This window comes from Rhinolophus sinicus, linkage group LG01 (genome assembly GCF_036562045.2).
Source record: "Rhinolophus sinicus isolate RSC01 linkage group LG01, ASM3656204v1, whole genome shotgun sequence".
Lineage (NCBI taxonomy): Eukaryota > Metazoa > Chordata > Mammalia > Chiroptera > Rhinolophidae > Rhinolophus > Rhinolophus sinicus.
Genome location: NC_133751.1, coordinates 131,179,158 through 131,186,100, shown reverse-complemented (window position 1 = coordinate 131,186,100; position 6,943 = coordinate 131,179,158). Strand labels below are relative to the sequence as shown.

General features: G+C 38.7%; 1 pseudogene; it reads right to left on the bottom strand.

Moving 5' to 3' along the window:
- Positions 1–344: 344 nt before the first annotated feature.
- On the bottom strand, positions 345–1,003 carry LOC109457923 (E3 ubiquitin-protein ligase RNF5; annotated as a pseudogene).
- Between the last annotated feature and the right edge of the window lie 5,940 nt (positions 1,004–6,943).

Sequence of the window (6,943 nt, the reverse complement as noted above, 5' to 3'; positions counted from 1 at the left end):
CTTGTTTATTGAGTTTGTAAGAAAGGAGGTAGTGAGGGGAAGGAAGCACTAAAGTCAGAACCCATATCACACACTGGGGAAAGACAAATTAAATTAAATCAAAAAGGGGAAACTGGGGGAGAGTCAGAGGGATCCTTGCCCACCTTTCAACATCAAATCAAGAAATCGGGGAAAGCAAAGGATGAGGAGAGAGGAGAAATAGATGTTTTCTTCAGTCCCTTCTCCTCTCCCACAGCTGGGAGATATGATGCTACTGAGTGAGCAGTTCAGAGCACATGCTTCTCCCATCCTATGCACAGATGTCACTCCTCCCACACCCTCCTGGAAAATGGCCAGGGTTGGCCTTAGCCAACAGAAATGGAGGGGCTGAGGGGAAGGTCCAGAAGTAAGGAAAGGTCAGCAGGGACCCCCAATACTGATTCTCCTCTGGCTGGCGGAGGGCAGAAAGGAGACACAGCTCGAATAGTGAGCAGCTAGAAAAAGAAGAAAATGGCAAGAAACAGGAAGAGGGAGTCCTTCCAGCTGGAGGCTGGGTAACCCTGTCCCAGATCCACACCAGCACCCCGATGGAATGGCTCGTGGGTATTGAAGATGGTGGTGAGAAATCCAAAGGGAAAAGCACCAACACCAAATGAGAAGTGAAATCCCCCAGTATCACCAAATGGCTGGAATCCCCCTCTGCTCTCTGGAGCTGGTCGTTGGCACTGGTGTCGGGGTGGAGTTTTCAATCTGGGATCCTGGAGCTTCTGGCTCCCTTGCCCATAAAGGGGGACAACCTTTTCTCTGCTGATCACAGCTTTACACAGTGGGCACTCTTGCCGCTCTGGCTGTGTCTCCAACCACTGATGAAGACAAGGCCAACAGCACAGGTGGCCACACACACTGACCACAGCTTCCCGAGCAGTCTCCAGACATATATTACATTCGAAGGTTGAGCCCGCCCCGCCCCGCTCATGATTTGGCCCTTCGGAGGGGCCCCATCCTCTTCCTCCGTGGCTGCCATGGCCTGTTCTGTTTTTCCCCCACGTACCCCTCAGTCCTCGCAAACATATATAGAAGCCCCAACAAATGAGAAACCGCCTCCTTCTCACCAGAAATATTTTAACTACTTAATTTTGTACTATAAATCCTTTTTTTAGATGTTTGGTAAAACCACTGTGGCAGATGATATATAAAATATTAATTTGTGTCATGGAAACATCAACCAGAGTGAAATATTTGTTCTGCTAGCCTCTGACTCTCAATCAGGAGATTTGGGGTCCCTGTGGGACAAGGAAAAGGTTTACCAGGGTTCAGCAAATAAAAGATGTCAATCAGCACTATACTGTCCTTGAAATTAGAGAGGAAAACAAATAAAACCTAGATTATACGCATGAGACTGAAAATATTTTTAAATGAATTTTTTTTAAATAGAATTGGTTTATCTCCTTTGCTCTAGAGTAGACAAAATTGCTACCTTGTGGGGAGGGCGGTGGGGCTGCAGTTTTGTCTGCCAGAGGACATTTAGCAACATTGTTGATTGTTGCAGTTGAACAGATGAGCCTGGAATCCAGTGAGTAGAGGCCAGGGATGCGGTTAAACATCCTATGCATCCTAAACATTCCCACAACCAAGAATTATCTGGTCTCAGATGTGCACAGTGCCATGGTTGGGAAACCCTGAGCTAGGCATAAAGTGGATGTTGAGAGAACAGATGGAGGCAGGCAGAGTAGAGAATGTGGTGTTTGTGTCCCTTCTTCCAAAGCAAACCAAGGGAAGGAAGAGGAAGGAACAATGAAGATCCTTGTAAGATCAGGGCAAGTGAAGAAGAGATTGAGGTCTTGTTTTCCAACTGCAGCACAAGAAAGAAAGCCCCAAATACTCATTGGGAAAAAAGTAGTAACATCATTACAGGAAACGTGCTCAGATAACCACTTTAGTTCCTTACAGAGTGGCATGAGGGAATCTATAAGTTTCCTAGAGGCCCACAGTGAACTGTGGGGGCTAGTTGTGTGAGTAAACCAAAAAACCACCCCAAGGAAAGAGGGGCTCACCTCAGACGGGTGCACATGCACTGCCGATTAGGATTTCAGCGGGTGCTGAATGTGCACCAAAGCCAGCACTGGCTGCATCCCCAATACAGAGACATTAGCACATAAGCCATCCTAGACCAGTCTGGAGATTCCTACCACATTGCTGTTCAGCTAAGACTCTAAAAAATGTGCCCCATCCTTCCCTCACCACCACCATGCACACATTCTGTGCTGAACACCACTACTTGGAACTGGCATGCAGGGACCACATCCTGTGGTTTTAAAGGTAAGATGTGAGAGAGAAATGGGAGAAGACCCTTAAGTGGAGATGAAATTTTGAGCATCACTGAAGTGCTTCTGAATTGGCTAAGCCCTTTTCAAGTGGCCTTAAAAACTGTGCATTAGGACTGAATTTATCTGAAAGCTTATACAGTAATTATCTGATAGAGTCTCAAAACATTAGTCAAGAAAAATTCCATCTTTTATAGATCAGTTATATAGACTGTTGTAACTGTGAAATATCATCCTTGTTACAACACTTCTGGTGCTTCTTATTTCTTGATATTGAATAGTAAACTGTGAGAAACAGACCCTTTGCTATAACTTATTACCTTCCCTTTGCTTTGCTGTTTCATTCCTAGAAGTTGTATTCCTTAATGATACAGGGACATCTGTTAATGGTTTATATTTTGGCATCATCCACCCCATTTCATCTTATTAATTCTTACTCTATTTTTTTAAGTTTTAATGTCAACTTAAATATATCTTCTACCTGGAAACTTTCCCTGACCACTCCATATTACATATTCACAGCATTTAACAAACTTTACTATAATTATTTATTAAATCATTCATTTTCTATAAAGACAAGGTCAGTGTTTATGGCTTGTCATGGACTCCCCAGTGTTTAACACAGTACTTAACACACTGCAGGCATTAACAAATGAAGGTTTACCTAAGTAATTAAATCTGATGAAATTGGCAATGACAGTCAAGTTTTTACAGCTAATTATAACCTTTATAACCCCTCGCCTATTTTCTACATTCAAAAGTCTTATTTGTGCCACACATATGAGTAACCTTTATGGAAATCATTTGCTTTAACAAGTCAACTTTGAAATTGTGTTGCTTCCAATTCCTAGGTGACATACAGGAGGACCATGACATGTAAGAGGGAGAATGATAAATTAATATTTGAGTTGCAAGTTCTGAAGGTCAAGATATTGGGTGGGCTGTTTCACAAAACCAAATGCACATAGCAAATATTTAATTGGTTTCCCTTGAATGAGGGAGAAAATGTCGTGGAAAATACTATGGGTTTTATAGACTAACACATCCGAGGTAAAGTGTTGGCTCCCTGCCCACCAACTTTGTGATCTTGAAAACAACCTTTTTGTCTGTTTTACAATATGCAAAATGGGCATAACAATACCTACTTATATTTTTACTGAGTATATATTTATGTGTATGTGTATGTGCATTTCCATCTGGGTCTTAGTACAGGCTAAATTATAATCCAATTCCCCCCCCCCCCATAAAAATAGAAAGCATTCTTAGCTCAGATTTCTAATTCTGCTGGTGAGAAAAATCAATTTGCTTTCTTGAATGATACCTTCTACTGACCTGGAAGGGTATTGCTTTTTTTTTTTTTCCTTCAAGTTCCTCACAGATGAGAATTATCCAAGTTGCTCTCTACTCTCATAGCCATGGTATATTATACAACATTTACTGGATTCCTGATAATTAATTTCTGAGCCTACTCCATCACCAATACATTTAAAGTTTAGGGCATTTCTTAAAAATTAGGGAATTCCCCTTGACAAAACTTGCTAATGAGTATAAAAAGATACTTGTCCTCTCTCCCCTTGATAAGCTGAACTGAGGCAACCAAGGTCTGTATAATGTCAATGTCTCAATTTCTAATTTTGCTTAAAAAACTGGTGATGCATGGAGTTAACAGAATGGAAGTGCTGATACTAAGCTATTTCATGATAGAACTGATGACTAAAGATGTAATTTGTCTGACTTTAATCCTACCACGCTGAACTGGAGGAGAAAAATAATTATATGTGGTCTTGAAATCAGTTCGTTGACCAAAAAAAAAAAAAAAAAAAAAATCCTTTAGAATGAAAATTTAATATCCATTGTATGATTAAATTCTTCTATTACATCACAGAGCCTCTGGATAGTCTCACCTCTGTGGTTTGATACCACCTCTGATGATCTTCCTCTTCCCTGTCTCTCCTGCTCCTTCCTGATGCTCATTCCCATTTCATACCAGACTCCAGACATATTGAAATACTTGTGATTCTCAAAACAAAGTGTACTGTTTCACTCCTTTGTGACCTAACCATCCTAAGGAAAGTTTATCACTTCCACTTACTTCAATTTATTTCACACTTCAATTTATTTATTCAACAAGCATTTATTAAGTGCCTTTAATGTCCCAGTTATAGCAGAAAGTTCTTGGAAAACACGACGCTACAGGCATGACCTCTTTTTGCAGAGCATTTGAGATCTTATAAAGGGAGACTTGTAGATATTGAATAAGTGCTCAAAGATGACATAGTGGGGGCCATAGAAATAGATCTTGTATACAGTGGAGGAATGAGCAGATTTGGAAAGAGATGAAGAGAGGTGAAGATAATGAGCTGAGTCTTAACTGAAGGGTAGGAGGCAGAGACAGCAGTGGAGGAAAGAGTAGAGTTATGAAACTGCCTGGTGCGTCAGGGAAAATATGTGGAGGAACTAAAAACATAATGGAATAAAGGTTAACAGTCAATCATGTATGTCTGGAGTCTAAGATCTGAGTCTGGATTCAGACTCTGTGGCTTCATGTCCCTTGTGTTACATACCAAAACCTCTCAATTTCTTCATCTGAAAAAGGTGGAGAAAATGTGAAGGAGACCATATAAAGCACTTACCTTGAGCACATTATAAGAGATCCAAAATATAATTATTTTTTATGTTATTATTCTGGAAGCTATTGTATAATGTGAGGGGGCCGTATGTGGCGAAAGAGAGAATTAGAAAGGTGGAGAGATGCTAATTAAAAGCATGAAATCTATGTAACTTTACTGACAATTGTCACCCCAATAAACTTTAATTAAAACAAAAGAGCATAGATATAACAAATACATGTATATAGTAGACAAAATAGTAACCCTCTGGAGGTGTCCCTGTCCTAATCCCTAGAACCTGTGAATATGTTAGTTTATGTGGCAAAAGGGACTTTGCAGATGTGACTAAGTTAAGAATTTTGAGACAGGGAGATTATACTGCATTATCTGGGTGGGTTCAGTGTCATTACAATGATTTATGAGAGAAAAAGGAGGCAGAAGAGTCAGAATCAGAGAAGGAGATACGATGAAGGAAGTAGATGTCCGAAAGAAGAGAAACTTGAAGATGCTACACTGCTGGATTGGAAGATGAGTTAAGGAATGATAGGTAGCCTCAGAGGCTGGAAAGAACAAGGCAACAAACTCTTCTCTAGAGGCTGATATCTTGATTTTAAGACTTCTGGTCTGAAGAAGTGTAAGATAATACATTTGTGTTATTTTAAGCCACCAAGTGTGTACTAATCTATTAGAGCAGCAATAGGAAACTGTAATACATATAAACATACAATGGATTTATACTGTCCTATGGTCAATGGAAAGTTATTAGGATTTTAAGAAAGGTATCAGGTATGCAATGTAGAAACAATTTCATAGTTGCAATAAAAAAAAGTTAGATCTTAAATAAGCAATACTGAAAGCAATGAAAATCAGATGGGAAAACATCTGAGTCTAGAACAGACATAAAGAGGGTTGGGTAAAGGAATTGCTAGGCAATAGAATCAGGTTTTATGAGCTTTGAACTTATGTAATTTATGAATCTGTGAAAAAAACGTGCAGAACCACAACTTCAAAAAGTAAGTGAAAAAGTGAGTATTTATTTACAAATCAGATAAATGGTTTTATAGAGTGATCGATACCACAAACACCACAAAATTTTATAAAAAGAATGTTAATACTTTTATTAATTGTCTAACACAAATCTGCAATGCTCCCCCCTCTGCCCCCACAATTCTATAGCCTGTTACGAGGCCTCAGAAGAGACTGAAAAATGAGGATCCCTAAAGTTCACTCTTCATTAGTTGAAGTAAATCTTCTGAAGTGGAAACATAGGACTGGGACTGCAGACATTGAATAGAGAGACAGAGAACACCAGGGGTTATGGTATGAGAGCCTGGATGAGTGCTAGTTCCTCTGGTACAGTATTTAGAGCATAATAATGCCTTTTCAAGTTTACATTTGTCTGGCTTTTTAAGTTTACATCTGAATTCCTGGAGCATTCAGACTGTATCGCACCTGGTATAGCTCTTGAATGAATGACTGAATATTACACAATATGCATTTTTAACCAAAATTTACACACACATTTGCATTTTAAAGAAGTATAGCTTATGTTTTGTGGCAGCATTATAGAAAATAAAACATTAAGGTACCTACTTAATGTGAAAACTCTTTACTGTGACATTCACTATGGGCTATAATCACGGTGAAACTATTTTACTTTTTCATCACAAGTTTTTTACGTGTTTTAGAAAAAAGCTTCTGAAAATGTTAAAAAAGTAATTTTAACACTAGAAAGTTATGGTTAGAGACCATTGGCCCACTGTAAGTTTAAAAAGTCAGATTTCATTTCAAAAATATAAAAAAATAATGTAGTGTACAAAATAATTGGAAAAAAAAACAAAACTTATTTTTAGCTCCATAGATTAGATTGTGAGTTAATTACAATCTCTACTTTTTTTTTTTTTTTTTGTCTTGGTAATATAGTAATGCCCAGTTTTACTTTGGGCCAAGTTCTAAATTCTATATTAAGCATAGAAACAAATTGTCATTCTATTGCAATACATGTATTATATACAATGAAAAGGCATTTAG